The following is an 18984-nucleotide window of genomic DNA, read 5'->3' as shown; positions in this document are numbered from 1 at the left end:
TGACAAAATTCCAGTAGCTTTTGTTTTTAGTTTTTAGACAGGAAAAAGTCTCTTGGAAGGAAACATCCGTAGCTAAGAAATGTGCTCCAACCTCTATATAAAGACTTCTGTTACACTGTCTAACTTTTTCTTTCTATTATTATTATCGTTTAAGTGAGAATTTGGCCTGAGTAGCACAACCGAAAATAAAAACTTGAAGTTTCAACGTACCAGCCTCTAGGAGGAAAGATGACCTGGCGAGGACCAGAACCCCGCCACACTGAAAAGTGTCAAGAAGAGCTGCTGAGCTGCCTCTGGCAGAGCAGGGCTCGGGACCACTCTTGTGCAATGAAGGAAAAAAACCAACCCAAAACCGCACACACCCACACAGCAAACACTTAGAAATGCACAGAAAGTACACTAAAAAAAAAAAGAAAAGAAAAAAGAACTGTAGGGGAAGAATAAAACAAAGCACAATTCTTCCACACTGCACAGCAATAAAGTTAAATCGAATTAATGTAATTAAGCAGTGCCGCCAGCCAGGGGCAGCCCCCCGGCGCCCCCGTCCCGTCGAGCCCCCGGCAGCCCCTTCCTGCCCAGCACGGGGCTCTCCCATCCGCCCGGCCCCGCTTCCTGCCATTCTCCTCCAGCGCTGCTCCGGGCTCGTCAATGAAAGAAACCCAACAGCATCATCTGGGCTTGGCTGCCGGTTTTATCTCACCTTTCACAAACAAACTAAATATAGCGAGCGGGGCTAAAAATAGGCGATGGCCGGGGCTGCCAGACAGCGAGCTTGGGAACCACAGACCTGAGCGTGCTCAGCTTCCAGTGGAAGCCGGGCCGCGTTTAAATGAAATTCCCTGTGACAAAGATGTAGGTTTTTGTTAATCCCCACTGCCACTGCGTGCACCGAGTGTGTCAGATCACGCCGTACAACTCACTTCAGGACGGTGACTCAGCTCTGTGTGGCACAACGGGCAAACCGAGCACATCCTCAAAAGGAAGAACCAAAAAAAAGATGACGTGCTTGGAAAGGTCTCTCTGTAATCAAGAGCACTGTCCTGGGAGGGTTTTAGATGAGCTACCTAGGGTTCCTTCCACCCATCCAAGCTGCCGAGACTCTGAGGACAAATAAACAAATTCTTGGGGAAGAGTCAGCTAAAAACTCATTTTTCAGAACTCCGGTTTTATAACGCAGCACAGGAACAGGGTCTCAGCCGTTCCTGAAGGTGGGCATTGCCGCGTGTCCGCAAGGGCCGTGGCAGCACCCACTGTACATCTCTGTGGCACTGCCAGCTGGAGTGGGGACAGCCCAGGTCTGGGCACCTGCTGTCCCTTCCCATGGAGTAGGCAAGCTCCTCTGTTGTGGTCTGGGTTGTGCACACCTCCAAGCACACGCTGAGTAGTCAGAATATCCAGCTGCAACCCCACACTTCAGCTATTTCCCTTTGTTTACTCAATGAGCGGAATATAATACTTTTTCTCATTGACATGACTCTCCATTTAAACCTCTGCTTAAAAGGGGCTTGAGCACATTGCAAATGAATAGTGTGAAATTATTTCCTCCTTTCAGACCTATAACATTTTTACAGTTGAAAATTTAAGGACCAAAATTGGGAACATGCACTTGAATTATCTTGAAGTAGTCAGCATCAGCTGTCTAAGGTTAACAATGGCTGAGGCAATTTGACCTAACCATTTATAGGATCAAGTGTCCAAATTTCAAACAGCTCAGTGATGAAGACTTGTTCACATAGGCTGGGAATCTGTCCAAGTGTTTAAGGGTGATTTAATTTAATTGTGAATGATGCAACAGACATATGGCTAGGAAGTTATATGCCAGGAAACATGTTTTCTATAAGTATTTTAGCAGGCAGATGGCACACAATAGTTTTGGTGTAGTCATTTCCCCACCTCTTAAAAGTTGCTATTTTGGACAAAAGAAATAATTAAATTCCCACCATCCTCCCAAGACACCAGCACTACTGACCCAGAGGATGTGCAGTGTTAGAAAATTATTTCTGCACAAAAACCCGTCAAAGAAACCAAACCTTACCCTCACCTATGCATTCCCGTTCAAGAGTTTGAAAGCACTTCAATAACTTTCCCACTCAAATCACCAGCAGGCGAGTGTCAGCACCTCCTGGCATTCCCACTGCTCAGGCGGAACAGAGGCACATGGAAGCGCCTGGAGCAGTGCCACGCCACAGCCAAAACCCCAATTTTTTGCCTCTCAGTCCTCAGCCTCAGCATCCCAACCACTCCTTTGCCCAGACAGAGACGTGCTTTGGGGCAATTGCACCCAAACTCCTGCGCCGGAGGGGTGCTGAGCAGAGCACCCTGCACCCCTGCTGGGTGGGACACCAGAGCAGTGTACAAATGTGCAAACGAAACAGTATTTAAGTGAAGCCTGGAGTATTTTTCCTAGTAAAACTTCCAAGATGCTGCTGGAACAACCACTGCCTTTGTGTTAACAGGAGGCATGGGACCAAATCCTGCGAGCAATGGGCAGCCTCGTCCATGAGCACGGGATGTAAGCACAATGCTCTGAGCAGACAGCCCTGAGTGCAATTGTGATTCGAAGGGCAAAGAGCCCAAATGCTTCCCTTATACTGATCGCCCTTATCACTATTTCCTTAAAATCTTGACATCTATTTGTTTTATCTCTGATTTCGCACGTATGATATTTATTCTGTAACTCTTCGTGCAGGAAGTGCTTCCTTTATTAGCATTTCAGCTAGAGACTGGGAGTTTTAGCAGGGCACCCTTTGTGCAAGGGCTGCTCGAGAGATTACTGCCTGAATTTCCACATCAGAGCTTCACCAAAACCCCTGGACTCCCCCGTGTCCCCCAGTGTCGTAGGAGCCGCTCACCCTTGAAGACACATCCCTGCAGCTGCGTGGGCACGCTGCCCTCCGATAGCAGAGGGTGCTGGACGACACCGCCATTGCCCCTTCACCTCACCTTTGCCTACAACCTTAAATGAAGGTTCCTCCTCTCCTCCCTTCTTTGTAATCTCAGAGGAAAACTTCCTGCTTCAGCAAGAAGTGCTAGGCTTGTCTGGGCTCCTAAACTCACTTCCAGAGTCCGCAGAGCTGTTAAAAACCATCATTTGCAAAAGAACACTGCCTTGCTACACCACTATTTATCTATATATTTATCTATGTTTGCATTCTTTTCCCAAGTCTTAAGTACAGTTTTCAGATTTAAAGACCATATCTATGTATATATAGTATGTGTGCATGTATATATGTATATATTTCAACTCAGGCAAAGTCCTGCCTCTTCATAATCCCTGCAACTACATTTAATGGGTGCCTTTGTTATTTATTATGCCCTTGCACAGCTACTGCTTATTCATTTACACTCAGCAGAGTTATTCCTCAGAGAGACAGCTGAAAAAAAAAAAACCAAGAATATCAGTGTTTTGATTCATTGATCATATATTTTCTTTTTAAAAAGCTTTTGGAAATCTTAAAAAATAAGATTCATGGTTGTTTTAACTGTAACATACTGCTTACAAAAATGGTGTATTAAAACAAATCACTTAGTATGATTACTCCACTAAAAATCAATATCTTCAGATAATAAGTGGATATGGAGCATACACATGACCACATTTCAACAAACCATATGGCGAATACATTGTTTAACAGTTTTATGCCTCAAACTTTTACTTCAAGATTGTTGGTTCAAATCTAATCAAGGCTATGCTCATTTACTACCTTCTGTCTGCTCAGCGCTTTGCAGCGTATTACTAGGTCCTTAATCTGGTTTTAAGGGGCAGGCTGCAATGTAAATCAAACCACTTAAGCGTTTCCCATGAAACTGTTCCCTAGATGCATATTTTCCGCAGCAATACGGGAGGTTGAACGAGTCAGACAGAACTGCCATGGAAAACAAGGCAAGGACCTGCAAAATCAGAAGCCTCCAAAAAGATGTAGCTCTCCTCAGCTGCAAGAGCAGGGGCCTGAACGGGAGGAAAGCACTCCTCCAGCACAGGATGGGCCAAGAGCCAGCAGGTCCTCAGCCGGAGCTGCTGCCGTGACCTGGAAAGCGGCCGCAGCATATCGAGCACTGCAGGCAGAAACCCTGCAATCGCCTCAGCGCTGCCCCGGCAGAAGTGCTAAATAAAAACCTTCATTGTGTTTGAATGCAATTCCTACCAGAGGCACAGAGCTTGCACCTCGCCACCGGCCGGGCAGAAGCAGCAGTGCAGGAGCTCCGCAGCACCGTCGGGCCCTGCCTGCAAGGGAAAGCAGCCAGCGGGCAGGGAGCCTCCGAGCTCCAGCGGGGCAAGGAAAAGCCACCAGCAGCCACGAAACCTGGCTGAAAACTCTTGCTAATACTGGGTTTGTCATTCAAAGAGAACTTGCTTTCACTAACGTCATGACAGTGACTCAGAAAGAGAACATAAGCCCATTACATGCCTGTCCAGGATGTGGCAGTACCCCTTCTCTGAGCTGGGTGCAGCCTAATGCACAAAAGTATGTTTTTAGGTGACTACTGCCTGTGCTGTGAAGCAATGAGATGTCCTCAAGGTCTGATTTTTGTATTTCTGGAAAAGGGTGAAAGGAAAGGGGCCGAGGGGCATTTCTTGCAGCAATGCAAGAGAACGAACAGGAGAGGACAGAGATGAACTAGTCATGTTCCTATTACTATCCATCACTACTTTTGGGCTGTATCAGAGTCTCATTAACCTGGCTGCTTTCATTGACTGCTTTTCATTGCGGCACCATCCGAGGTACTTAACTATAATAAACAGCAGCACCACAAAACACCAATAAAAATCATTAAAGCGTAAGTCTCGCAATTTAGTACAAAGATTAGCTTCTCCATCCAGATCTACAGATTGCTGATTGCAATTTATTTCTCCCATTTATGGATGTCATATAAACATGTGAGCCGGATTCATTGCTCGGGCCTTCCATCCATCACCAGGGCTGCGAGCCAGTCCCGCTGATGCTCCGAGCGACGAGCACCAGGGACATATGTGATGCTTGGAGTGAGGTTTGAGTCCGAACGAGCACCGTATGCAGCAGCGCTCATCTTCATGGCGATGGCAGCTGCTTTTGGCTTCTGACCTTGGTGCACCCCAAATGCAGCCATCCCCTGGAGCAGCGCAGGGTGAGCTCCTGCTGCTGTCTGCAGTGCCCTGGGGCTGATGTATCACGGAATAGTGGCTTCCCTCCCATGGTCCCAGAAGGAAGCCCTCAGCCCCACCACGAGTGGCTCCTGGCCATGGAACAGGGGTCACTGGGCTACAGACACAGGGTGGGGGGCTAGAGCTCTGCATCGCCTCTGCGTCCAGGGAGAAGAGCCCCTCCAGCCTAAAAACTAGGATGGTATTTCTCAGAGAAGAAACCCAAACTGTAATTATGAAATAAAGGATTGGCTTTTACTGAGTAAATATCAGGTTAGAGCCAGGTGTTACTGAAGCATCAGATGAGAAGTGAAACTCATCAGTGGCAGCGATGAAAGGCAGCTTTAAAAGCACCAGGGGAAAAGGACTGGAAAGGGTTCTCATCTCCACCCTGGCAATTGCTGATAATAAAGTGCTGCTGTTTTCTACCTGGGAAATGAGGTCCCAGAGGTACGAGTCTTTCCATTTTTCAAAGGAGGGTTTGTTCAAATACATAGACAGGAGCATCCCCAGTCATTACCAACTCCTGCTGCTACTGACCCACCACATGGGAAACAGTAACAGCCCTCCTCCAAAACATCCTTTTGTTCTGATTTTAAAGTCGTCTCCATGGTCTTGGAGGGATGAATAAAATGAAACTGAAATCTAAGAGCCACATCTTTGGTTGTCTCCTGAAGAGAAGGATGCAACAGCAAAACTATTTCAACTTCTGTGCTAGATGACCTGAAAAAATGACAGGGCTCTGCTAACAGTTCCGAGCACACAGCTAAATTCAGACACCACTTATTTATTGATGTGTTTGTACAATAGGAGTGGCTGGGAAGGCTGCAGACTCCTAGGTACCTTCTGATGGCACATAATAAGCACAGACAACACAGACCTACAGTGAATAATAGAACAAAAAGCTTCCAGTATCACTGAAAATCAAAGCGCATATGCAATCAGATGCTATCCAGTTAAACCTCCTGGGAAGGGGAGCGAGGGGCATCTTATGAGCCTAGCTCTTGCCAAAGGAGGAGATGGATATTACAGGACAGTTGCATTAAAATCTAAACAGCCAACAACATTAGAGCTTAAAATTATACGTGCTATTTCATCGTATTTCACCACACAAACTATAGGGCATCTGACACAGTGCTATTGATAAGGCCCAGCTAAGGACGAGGCAAGGGGAAGACATCCAAATTGTGGGTACAATCCCAAACCTGCATTCCCAGTACTACGATGATGTAGGGGAAAAAATATCTATTTATGAGGCAATGAAAGGTGCATTAGAAATAACCAAGATGAAGAAACTTCCCGGAGTAACAGAAAGGTAACGAGCCCGCTTTTTCCCAGAGCTGCAGGAAGGATTTCAGCCCCGAGCAGAGCTTCCAGGCACAGCACCTTTGTCCTGTCTGTGCTCAGGATGGCACCTCCTCGGCCCCTTTCCTTTTCCACAGCCGGGGCTCGGCCGGGAACAGCCTCCTGCAGGACTGACCCATTTCTCTGTGGTTTGAGCCCAAGCTGAGCAACAGCCCTGCACAATCTGGGGGTGAGGCCGTGCTGCTGCCCTGCGCCCTGGCAGCGGCACTCGGCCTCATGCAGCCAAGCCAACTGCTGGGCTGTGCTTAAACTAGCAGCACCGCAGGCTTCCCCTGACAACACAGCCCACCAGCTGGCCTTTTCCTTCCAGCAGAGCATCGCTGGCTCACAACAGGCCCCTGCTCCGTCACTTCTTAACGCTGGGGACCACTGAGATCCGACACGTGTCCCTGCAGTCCCCAGACATCGAACCACCCCACGGCGCTCTCCTCATTTTCATGCCTGACCGGCGTCACAGAAGGTCCATGCCAGGACCCCAACCAAGGTGGGCTGCTGCCTTCCACCCTGCCACTATTGACAGACCCTCTGGTTCCTCCAGTTACATTTTCCTTCAGGTATTTTCTTCCTAGCCCCACCAAATGCATTTCTCCCCTGTGGTACCACCCAGGCCTTACTGCTGCTGAAGGTCCTGACATGATGCAGGACAGCCTCCGCCAGCTGTTTCGTGAGGAGCAGGACTCTCCAATGTGGGAATATTTCTGCTCTGTGCCTACAGAAAGTCTTTCCTGCAAGGATCTCAAGCAATTATTAGGAAGAAGGAGCATTTTATACAGGCAGAAAACAGGGCTCTGCTCTGAGGGGACAAGGGGAGGCCCTGGGGGATGCTGAGGGTGGAGCTGGGGAGATGCCACAGTGGGGAATGAGAGGAGAAGGATGGTGCATGCATGATGTGGATGCATGAGAGCAAACATCAGCTTTGTGAGGAGCCCAGCAGCATGCAGAACCTCCCGTAAGGACCAGGAACTGCTTTGCCATCACACCCCATGGGGAGGATCGTGATGGGCACGGCTTTCAGTGCTGCTCAGTGCAACGTCGGCTGGGGCAGTGAGAAGACCAAGGCGATTCGCCCTGTTTGTTTGGATGAGGAATACCAGAAATCTACTTTTTTTTTCTTTTTTTTTTTTTTTTTTCCCCACTGCCAAAAACTTCTCTGACCCTTCAGGACGTGGCCCCTTCAGCAGCATTTGTAATCTTCGGGAGAGCATCGGAGATGAGAAGTGACGCCGCATCATTTAGCTAAAGCGCTCCAGCGACACGGGGCACACGATCGATACACGGAGGCTGAGGCTCCATTACTTATAAGAAGTGCTTCAGAGAGCGCTTTGGAAATGCGAGCCCTCTCCTGAGACCTCTCCTAGATGGTTTCAGATTAATTGTTACAGGTTTGTTGGTTTGTTTTTATGGAGGAAAGGAGATTTGTTTGTGTTTTTTTTTTTTTTTTTCCCAACCCTGGAGTTTTACCATCATCTTTTCTCATTAGGACGGTGGCAAGAGGTCAGTAGAGTCCCCTGCCTGAGAGAGATTTGTCCATAATTTGAAAGGGAAACTTTGGGATGTGCCGTGTTCAGGGTACGTTCCCGAGCTCACCGCTGTTCCTCTGCCTTTCAAAGCAAACTACGGAGCACACAACCACCTCCCTCTGCCAGCCTCCTCCTCAAGCACAAAAGCTTTCTACTAAATATCAAGGCCTAATAGATAGATTTTGGCTCTGCTGTTCTCCAGCCTCAGGATTTCTTGCTAAACGCTCTCCGAACCAGGCTTCTGATGGCATTTTGTTACCAAGGACAGGAACAAAGAGGAGCAGAAACCTCTGCGCCCCAGGCTGCTTTGCTGAGGTTAGTCGTACAGAGAGGGCAGGTCAAGAGCCTGCTCCCCTCCCTCCCCTCCCCTTCTCGTCTCCACTCTCTCTGGTTTTTGGTTTTGTTAATTATTTTGGAATCTAGAGAATAATCTGTTGTCAAATCCCGCAGAACAAATTGAACGTCAGGTTTTCAACCCGCTCTAATAAAGCAGATGGTATCACAAGCCTGTAAATCTCCTCCCAACTTCAATGCATCTAAACGCTGACAGATTATCCATTAATGGGCAGATTAATCCTGAACAACAAAAACAGTGGGAAGGAAAATACATGCTTTTGTCTCCGTAACAGGGAAAATGAACACGCTAATATGTACAACTCACAGGAGAGGTGAAGCTACGTCTGTGATGAGCATGGAGAACAAGCAGCAGAGCTTGGAGGCACCAGGAGGACGTGCACAGCCAAAAAGAACCAACAACACATGCAAACAAGTAAGCACTCCGTCTGGAATGACCATGTGCCAACGGAGAATTCAACGGCAAATCGCATCCCAGGTACCGTATGCTTTGAACTAGATCAAATGCCTGTGGTTTATCAACTAGACTTCTTTCTGGTGTAGAACCTCAGATATTTCTGAAGAGCTGCAGGAGAATCCTGCTCGTGCCTGTTTAAGAGCAGTGGTGAAGGCGCTGCCCACACTTGCCAGGCAGCTGGCTCTGTGCTGCCAGCTAAGAAAGCTTTCAGTCCATTTTCCCACATAGACCAAGTTACCGTTGAGGTTTTCATTACGTCTTTCCCTTTCCTTTCCTGCCCTGGGGCTGGGCATTGGGTTCCTGCAGGGCTCAGGATCCTCTCTGCCCACGCCAGATTTGTCCAGCTCCTCTTTGCAAGTCTCACAGCAGCGAGCGCTCCTTCACCGGCCGCTGTACAGCCAAGTAAAGGATTTTTGGTCTGCGTCAAAAGCGGCGGCCCCTGCCAGCACAGCAGCCCCTTTTCAATGCCATCCCCTCCTCTCCCCGCCGCTGATTTGCTTGGCAGGTGTGAAATATTAATTGCCTCACATGGGAGCTTGGCTCACTGTCTGTCGCATTTGACTGAAATATCATTCTCTGCTGCAAATATAATTACTGGGGGTCTGGGTTTTAAAAATAGCCTCTCGCCTGTCTGTTAATTAGGAGCCATGCTTTGCTACACAACGAGATATTTTGGTTAATTATAAAAGAGAAAAGGACAAATTTGTCACGTCTTTTGTTTTCGTTCCACCGCGTCTCCCGGTGGCAGCGGCGCGGTGACGGACTGCTCAGCCGCCAGCACCAGCTGCTGCCTCCCGCTGGAGGGGCTGCTCCCACCCCCTCGCTGCGCTCAGGATTGAACAAAGGAAGGGAAATTTCTTTTTGTCAAAGCTGAGACCCTCCCGAATCCGAAGCAGTGAGGTGTCGTTGCAAAACCTACTGCTGGAAGTGCTGCCCACAGGTGAGCCGGCACTGGAGCCTCCTTCCCCCCACCATTCCCAAATTCACAACTCCTCTTCAGGTTTGCTAAGCGCTCACAGCAATAGCCATACATCTCTCTGTTTGGTTAAAAAAATAATAATTTTTTAAAAGCCATTTCTTAAGTGCCAGTGCAAATAGAGGAGCATGATGACAAGTTGGGAAATGGCAGCTGGAAGTGCTAACAAACCTCCCCTTGGCCTCACGTGCTAATTAATAATGTGTTAATAAACCTCCAGAAGAATGCAGATCAATAAGGCTGCTGCGTTTCCAAGCCCTGCCTGACGCCCCGCAGCACCGGATCCAACACACCGCTCTGCTGAGCACACTCGCTGGAGCAGGGGGCCCGGCCACAAGCCGACACCCGGCGGTTTTGGGGACACACTTTGCCAGCAGCGCAGGAGCTGGCACAGCCCACAGCACCCACACGGGGCTCCCACCGCCCCCAGGACCACCACCAGCAGCAGGGCACCGCCAGCACAGCAGCGAGGATTTTGGCATGCTGCTCGGAGTCCCCATTGCCACCTCGATAATCGGCTTCGGAGAGAAGAGCGAGACCGACCAGACAAACTGTTCAACCCACGGGGTGATGCTCAGCAGCCTCTGAAGGTGGGGAAGCAATGTTCAGCAAGAGCCGTGGGTGGCTCTTGGCTATATACCTGGGCAGCAGCAGTAAAGAAAATGAAACCTGATTTTTAAAAGGGCAGAGAGGGGAAGCAGGAGCGGAGACAGTGTTTTGTCTTTAGCTGGTGCTGGAATCGCTTGGTGTTCAGATAGGTGCATGAGGGAAACAACCCACTCGGCACGGCGCCACGGATTCCCTCTCCCTTTCACAAATGCAATTTTTATTTCTGGGTCTATAAAGGATCAACAACAATACTTTGCATTAAGATGCATTGATAGAATGTTTTATAATTATTTATGTAATTATCCAGCATTTCAAAGAATGCATGATAACAGCTTAAATTGATGTATTAAAACAGGCATAATAATTACTCCAACAATATTGAATGCTGTTCCGTCAAATAATAATTTCATACATATTAAGAAAGCTTTCAGAAATAGCACCATAATTCAAGATGCTACCAGATTAATGACAATAAAATTCTGTATCCTTCTCCTGAAAAGGGACAGAACTTTGTATATGGAAAATTAAATGTGTATGTCCAGAGCATATATGGATGTATTGTACATCAAAACTGGTAAGAAATGGAGGTGGGAGAGAAATTCTTTAGCCTAGAATAATTGTGCAAGGATTACGCTGTGTAAGGAACTTCTCCAGTTAGCAAAGCAACCAGGAATACAAAAAGCCTCTAAACCAGCAGCCTTGCTGGCACCTTTGTGGCCCAAATCCCATAGCAAGCCACATCCATATTTGTCTTCCCAGACTTAGTTTTAACTCCTACTGGGGGGGAAACAATATTAGTAGCAGTACAAAGAAAATTCAGAGGTGTTCCAACACATTATAAGAAAATCCCACTAACTGAACTGCAGCAAATTTGTGCTTGCCTTCTCCTTTTGCCACTGCTTCAGTAATACTTGGAAGAGTGGCACAAATTTTATAACCTTGTGATGAAGATTAAAAAATAAAGCCCAGTAAAAATCCTTGTGAATTATTGAAACTGTAGCTCATTATAATGGTAGAAGCGAGCCTTTATTTTCAGTAAGTGACATGGGAGCAGAAAAATGGCAGGATAATGATGCTCAGGCAGAACATTTATTTCATTGTGATAGAGAAGCGTAAAGTTTATCACTTTGATTACTATCCTGATTTTTTTTGTGCACCCAGCTTAGACGCCAATAAATCTCTGTGGGGGTTTCTGATGCTCTGTCTCTGCCACTGGGACCAGCTCCCTGCCCAGACACCGAAAGCTGGACCTGACCAGGTGGTGCTTGGTGCTCCAGCACACTGCTGCCGCCTCCGCCCTGCATCATGCGCCTGGTTCTGCCCGACACACCAAATTCGTGCCAGCCTCTACTCCTCAATTAGCAATAGAGAGCTCTGACACAAAGACATTGGGCTTGGACAAAAGGCAAGCTCAGGATTTATGAGGTGAGGTCCCACCACTGGGCAATGCCAAGCTGAGGGAGCGATGCTGTAGATAATTGTCAGACCCAGCTGCCAAGTGCCTGAGGGGAAGCAGGAAGGGGACTTTTTTTTGTGGCCAGCTTTCTTACAGTCAAGGAAAAACACCACCTGCCACAGGCATGATCCTTCCACCTAGACCTCTGATGAGCCACAGGCAATGGCCACAGCCCAGGGGACCCGAGAGGTTTCCACCTGCGGGAGCTGCCAGTCCCGAGCAGGGAGCAGGTTACCTCCTGCAGCAGTGCTGCTTATGCTGGCATTTCCTCTCTCCTTTGGGTATGTTTGCATGACACTTTGCCCACAAAACATGTCAGTATGATGCACGGTGTAAGAGTGACATAACTTCTATCAAGGGGAAATTTAAGGCTTAAGTGCCTTTAAAATGCTGGCATCACTCACCATATGTGCTAGCTCTCTTAGAATATTACACCCATTATATGTAATTCTTTCTCCTCTTGGAGAAATATTAGCATGTACTTTTCTCCCTGTCAATCACTTTTTTGACCTTTGCATCATCAGCTGTCTTTAAGATGGTCACATTTACGCTGATGTCTGTGCCTTTCAGAGCCTCTGCTAATAACACACCATGAAGCCAGTCTCGAAACAGGATTCTTGTACATTTATGCAGCAGGTTCCCTTCGGGGAATTCAAGCTGCTTCAGACTCGGTACTGAGGCTCACATCTCTCAGTAGAGAGAAGTGGCCATCACCAGGGCAGAGGCGAGCTGAACCATCCCTGTGCTCAGCCTGCTCCCTGGGGACCCTCGTGCTCCAGCACACACTTATCCCACCGCCTGCGCAAGTCTCACTCGTGCTGCACCAGCCACCAGTTCTTGCGACGTCCCAGCCATGTTCCCAGCTTGCATTAAACACAGCACGAGCCTTTCACAGAGATGAATTCAAATACTTCTAAAGCCAGTTCACTTATGATCCCTTGCCTCTCCGCATAAAGTTTTGGTGGTGTTTACTGTTTGCCCTGGTGCACAGCTACAAGTCAGACCCCAAGCATCTCGCAAAGACCGGGCATCTCGGGTCCCAGGAGCGAACACAGCACCCTCGATCTCCGTGACTCTTCCAAAGAAAGGAAGGGGAGGGTAGAGAATGCTGCAGTTTTCAGCATTATTCAAGTTAATCATTCTTTTGTCAGACATTCAAGCAAACACACTCATCTATATTCACACAAGCATGAGGAGAGCACGGTCAGATCAAACTTATTTACCTGGAGATGTGGAAGCAGAAGTGTTTGGTTTGCTTGTTTTTCACACAGTCCCTCACATACATCTCCCTTCTCGTGATTTGAGGGGACTGCCAAATTCAGACTATTGTTATTTTTTTAATCTTTGGGATTATCAGGATTAAAGCCGTGGCACGCGGCTCACGCTGCATGAATCCCTGAGCCCACCATTAACATCTCCTTACCCGCACAGAAAGGATGGTGTAAGGATTGCGTTTCATCGTCTGCATGCACGGGGGCAGACACACGGCCAAGGCATAAACCAGCGAAAAGCAGAGCTGGACAAAAGCAAACATCCTGCAGCAAAGTGCTTTAGAAATAGAGGTCCCATTCCACTCCGCAAAACGCTGACCCTGCGCCAGCCGCTGTTTATTTGCCGGGTTCAGCCGGGGAGCGACTGCAGGGCTGCGGGAACCTCCCGGGGGGCCGCGAGGGGGCGGTGGGGAGCAGGAGAAGGAGGAGGAAGAGGAGGAGGAGGAGGAGGAGGAGCAGCAGCAGCAGCAGCCGCCGCCAGGCCGCGCTGCCCCGCGCTCCCCTTGCCCGGTGCCTGCGCTCGCAGCGCTCCCGGGGCTCGGTTCCCTCTGCAAAACGCCCGGGACCCCCCCGGAGCGGCTGAGCCGGGCCCTGGGAACCCCAGAACGGCAGCAAAGAGGCTGGGCAGTTATCACTGCATGCATCGGTTATCCCCGTCATTGCTCCGTGTGCACCAGCGGTACCAGGTGAACCACCCCACAACGCTGCTCCCCATTGCCCGGCCCCTGGGCAGCGCTCCCCAGCGGGGCTGGAGGTGGCCCCACTGAGAAATCCCCGTCCTTGCCCTGAATGGGAGGCTCTGGCAAGAGCTGTTCGGGTTAATAAGGCTCTTTGTGCAGGTGCGTGCGTTGGGTGGCTGCTCTTCTGGGTTGTGATTGCGATAACAGATGCTGGAGGAGAGAAAAGTTTTAATCCTGGACCTCGTCCTGCTCATTACAGCCTCTGCGAGCTGCCACTTGCACCCCAAAGCTGCTGCTTAATGAGCCTCACTCAGCAGCAAGAATCAATTAATACTCAAGCACCTTGGCTCGGTGCTGGTGAATGCAAAGCCACGGAGTTAAAGCAAAAACAAGCAAAAAGCAAAGCCGGTGAACTCCTCCACTGCAGGGCAGCCACAGCAAACCTGGGCTTGAGCTGTGCTCCTCAGCCCCGCCGTGTCCCACACCCTGCTCCTGTCCCGGCCATCTGCAATATTTCAGGTGGCTTATTTGTGAAACACGTGGTGAGAAGGAAATTAAAAGCCCCACTGTATGTAAATGGGAACGCGTGCAAACGCGGCTGCCAAGCTCTGGGGAAGGAGCAGCTGTGATTTGCACAGCCAACCAGAAAATTAAAAAAAAAAAATGTTTTACAAACAGGCAGAGGGCATGTGCCTGCGTGCACACAGGTGTGTGGGGTGGCCTGACTTTGGGCAGGTGGCAAGTCCCCTCCGTCCCTCCCAGGGTGACCCGCGGTGCTTGCCTGTGCTGCAGCAGAGGATCCGCAGCCCCTCAGTGCTCCTGTCCCCTCTGCCAGAGAGCTCTTCTGTCCTGACAGCCAGGAAGGGCGACTGAAGGAGATGTGGCCCATAGCTTTGAGCTGTGGGACAGGGAATGGGGCAGCTGGAGGGCTCCTTCCTTTCTAGGGAGCTGGCTGCAGGTTTAACCCCCTTTAAATGTGAGGAGGTGGCAGGGCTCAGCAGAGATGGGAAAACTCAATCCACCTGAGGTGCATGTGGATGTGTTTTGTCAAGACTCATCCTGCAGCTGGACTGAGTTCTCTGAGGGCTACATAGCTGCAGAGAAGCTCCACTGGTGTCCAGGTGCCCAGGGTCAGGGGCCGTGCTGGAGGCAGCAGCCCATCAGCGCAGGGTGAAGGGAATGGCAGAGAAACGCCTGTGAGCATCGGGCTGCCCGCCAGGCTGCGGCTCTAACGCACGCTCCTGGAGGCTCCCCAGGGAGCTTCTTGCATTCTTCACCCACCAGGACTGCATGTATTTCTTGCTGAGGGTTATAAGAATTCACTTACACTCTAATTTAATGAGGTGTCTTAAATGTGTATGTAATCACAGCATTAAGGTAACAGTCAGTGCATTCAAACTGGTGATTGCAAACTTCTTTTCTGAGCGGGCAGCTTGGCTGCATCCTCATTAATCCAAAAATCATATCCATATTAATCACTCCACAGATTATTACTCAACTCAGTCATTATCAAGCAGCTAATCCTCCAGCCCATGCACGGGGGTATCAGCTCCCCCCCCCAGCCGGCTCCTCGCTGCTCCTCTGCAGATGGAGGAGGACTTTACTCCATTTCAGAGGTGTGGCCTTGGGAGCCAGCTCCTTGCAGAGCCCCCCGTTTGGCAGCTCCGTATCAAAAGGCAGTTGATGTATTGTGTGCCTGAATGACGGCTTTGGCTGATACTTGCAATTAGCACAGTGCTGAGACCACTGTGGATGCCATGCCAGTGCACACCAAGCCCCAGCAGCACCCGGCTGGTCCGGCCCCAGTGGCTCTCATGTGCCAGACAGGGATCTGCAGCAGCGCCGGAGGGTGAGCCAGCTCAGCAGGGGTGGCTTTATCTTCTTGAAGCACCGAGCTCTTTTATATGGCTATGGTGGAAGAGGTGAATCCAGGAGCTGCTGGCTGGGGCGGTAATTTCGGTGCCAGCCTTGCAGCCAGCACAGCGCTGCTGGAGCCACAGGGCCATCCTCCTGCTGCTACCTGTGTTGGCAGGAAGACCAGACCACGAACAAAGCAACCCTTTGATTTATCTCTCAAAGTGGATTTGAGTATTTCTGGGGCTTGATCTCCTTGCTTGCTTTACTTGCTCTGTGTGACTAGCCCTGAGCCACTTCCCTCCTGGGCAGGGTGCTCGCACTCTGACCTGCGCTTCTCAAAGGCTAAAATGTGACCTGCGCGCACATAAAATATGCATGAGGTCTGTGACCTAGTCTATAAACTCTGGTACAGCCTGAGGCAATGCCTTTGTGGTGAGCTCAGAGAGCGTGCACGTTCCCACTGCAGAAATCAAATGAATGCCAAAAGAAAGCTTCAAACCTCGTGCAAGTGCAACTCCCGCCCCGAGATCATCCCGGCACTTCCCTCTGTGAAAGCCGAACACGGCAAAAAAAACTTTCAAGCATTTATATCATCCCCTCAAAGCTCAGTCTAATTGCCATCAAAAGAGAAAATGCCTCCCCTTCTCTGGGCAGCGGCGGTGGCTGGAGCAGAGCGATGAAGGTGGAGGCGCAGGAGGCAGGCGGCCCCGCGCAGCCCCGGGCACCGCAGCGTGGCCGGAGCCGAGCAGCAGGGATGTGGCTAACGAGGGTGGTGGTGCCCGGTGCCTCTCATCCGAGGCACTCTGAATTTAATTAGGTCTCCCAGCACCTGCATACGGGATGGGAAGGGAGCACCGTGATGGTTTTTGGAAAAAGGCAGCAGGTTGCTCACATGGTGAGTCAGCAGCGACGCTGGGGGTGAACCACAAGGAGACTAATTCTCTCCACTGAAGGAGTAAACGGAGGGCGTTTATTGCTTTGAAACACCAGGAGGCTGCAGCATCTCCAGTACCAGTGTCTGTGGGTGTGGAGGTCCTGCTATTGGGCTCTTGGCTCGAGGCAGCAGCTGGCGACGGGTGGCCCTGCCGAGCTGCGGGGACGTGGAGGGGCTGGCGGGGCTCTGCAGCTCGGGGACAAGGCCCCCTTCGGAGGGACAGAGGTGCCTGGGCTGCACGAGGAGCACAGCGAATCCCCACAGCTCTTCCTGAGGTGGAGCGAAGCAAAGCAAGCACGCTGAAAGTGTGATTTCAGGCTGTGTCGATCAGTGCTGGTTTTGTTTTCAATGGGCTGCTAAGCAGAAAACTCATGTTTCACGTTTCGGACTCCCAAGGGAGCCTCCTGCTCCCTTCCCAGCCCTGCTCAGAGACAGAGGTGGTGTGGGATGAGCTGGAAGCAGGACACACACACATCCACATGGACCCGGTGACAGGGCTCCAGAATGTGCCTTGAGGAAGTCTGGATGAAAAGAAAAGAAGAGTTTTACTAGGCAGAGAATGGGATCTGTTTGTAAATCCCCAACCGTTACTCCTGGCGCTCAGTCCTCAGACTAGAAAGCCTGTTTCCAGAAGCGTTAAGGGTGAAATGGCAGTCATAAAACTCCAGTAATCAAATGTGAAAAGAACAGCCCAATTCATTAGTACCTAGACAAGCTGATAGAGACATTCTTAATTATCAAATATTACCAGGGAGTTAATTTTTACCTGAGTTGTTTAAGCCTGGCCATCCTTCTCTTTTCTTAGACATTTTACCATAGGGCAGCATCGAACATTTGTAATTAGATTCATTCGCTGGAGTTAATTACAAAGCAACAATAAAACCCGAGTGCTTTCCATTTTTGTAAGTATTATTTTGAGCTAAAAACAAATCCTTTGTTTTGGCACTGATATTTGTAATTTCAAGCTTTACATGAACCCTGGGATATGAGCAGACACATTCATTCTGCATTACGCTGCACATCCATCTTACACTGCGTGATAAAACAGTCTCATTATTTTATATGCACACGCTTGCACCAACATAGCTCCGTACTGGAGCAGCTCCGTACTGACCCCTCCCAGGACCAGCACTGGTCCCTAAAAACAAGGACTGGCTGAAGTTCTGGACTTGGTATTTGTTGAACACGTTTAACTGTCTGCCACACAGAACTCAAAATAAATTTCCATTACAAATGAGCTAGCCACTTACATGTAACAACACCACGCATGCTTTTTGGAACAAAAAGCAATAGATTTTTGTGGTTTTTATTGTCAGTTTAGGACAACTGTCTGATTATATACAATTACATGTCACCCTCTAGCTAAGCATTCATAGAAGTGAAAAGATGCTGGAATTTAAACAGGTCAAAATTAATGTCACGATTGCATTTGATAATTGAAAGTGTCACCTCCATTAGCTCATTTTGATAACTAGGCTTGAAAAGCCAGCACCGGGGTGTCCAAAATGCTCTCCACTATTTACAGAGAGAGAATGATTTGTAAGCAACAGGCAAATGCTGTACATTTGGAAGGGGACATAGCGGCTGGCCTGGGGCACGCAGCAGGTGAGCACAAAGCTAGGATGGGGACACCAGGGGGACTCGGTCCTGTTTTGCTGCTGTTTCAAAGCCCTGGCTGGTGTTTGTGCCGAGGCAGGTGATGAGTGTCCCCGTTTCAGGCACCTCTCGCAGACGAGCGATGCCAGCGGGTGCCCCTGCTCCGTCCCTGCCATGGCGAGGGGGCCCAGGGCAGCTCCGTGGAGGCTGGGGATGGTCCCAGGCTCTTTGGCTCCGGGAGGAAAACCTGCCAGAAGCAGTAGCTGGGGTCACGGGAGCCTTTGCTGGCCCCAGAGAAGATCCTGGTGCAGGGTCAGGGGGCAGGAGGCAGGATCTGGGCTCCACAGAGGAGGACCGGGGCATCCCAGCCTCACCCCGGCCTCTCAGAGGACCACAAGGCCAGAGGTGCTGCGTCAGCGATGCCTTCATTTGTTTGTGGCTCTTCACTTCTCTACCTCGGACACGGGAAATGATTGAGGGCTCCAAGCCATCTGCGTTTCATATAACCTTTATTAAGCATCACTTGACCTTGTCAGTGCTGATAAAGCCCTGTGAAGTGCATGCCAGATAAAATGTAATTTTAATTGAGTATACTTATTATATTAAGTATATTAACAAAGCACAGATGAATACAAATGACCCCCTGTTCAATGCTTTCGATTCACGTTGGAATTTCTTTCGACTTTGCTGAGCTGAAGGAGTCAATCACCTCTCCAGGGCTTCACGTGGGGTGGAAACGTGCCCTGCTGCCTGCCTCCAACGCCTCTGCCAAAGACCTCAGCATCCC

The sequence above is a fragment of the Anser brachyrhynchus genome (genome assembly GCF_964034855.1).
Source record: "Anser brachyrhynchus genome assembly, chromosome: 27".
Lineage (NCBI taxonomy): Eukaryota > Metazoa > Chordata > Aves > Anseriformes > Anatidae > Anser > Anser brachyrhynchus.
Note: the sequence above shows the minus strand (reverse complement) of the source record.